The sequence below is a fragment of the Myotis brandtii genome, unplaced genomic scaffold, assembly GCF_000412655.1.
Source record: "Myotis brandtii unplaced genomic scaffold, ASM41265v1 scaffold144, whole genome shotgun sequence".
In the NCBI taxonomy this organism is placed as follows: Eukaryota; Metazoa; Chordata; class Mammalia; order Chiroptera; family Vespertilionidae; genus Myotis; species Myotis brandtii.
The window spans coordinates 4,122,289-4,122,584 of NW_005355159.1; positions in this window are offsets into that span (position 1 = coordinate 4,122,289).

Genomic DNA, 296 nt, shown 5'->3' on the forward strand with positions numbered 1-296 from the left:
CTGGAGTTTGCAAAGAAGCGGAGGAAGCTATTGCTTTAATTACTGTTGTAAATAATGTATAAATCACGCCTGTCACTCCGGAGGAAGCAGGCTCGCGCTAGCAGCCCAGGGCTGGGGCGGACAGGATCTCCAGTCCCGGCCTGAGCGCGGCCCTGCGCGCCCCCTCCTCTTGCCACTCGGCTTCCAGCGGCCTTTGGGGAGGGCTGGGAAGAGGCGAGTGGGGACCCTGGGAGCCGCTCCCTTACTCTCGGTGTTAGAGTTGGAGGTAGGAACATGGCTGATCATGTGCTGGCTGT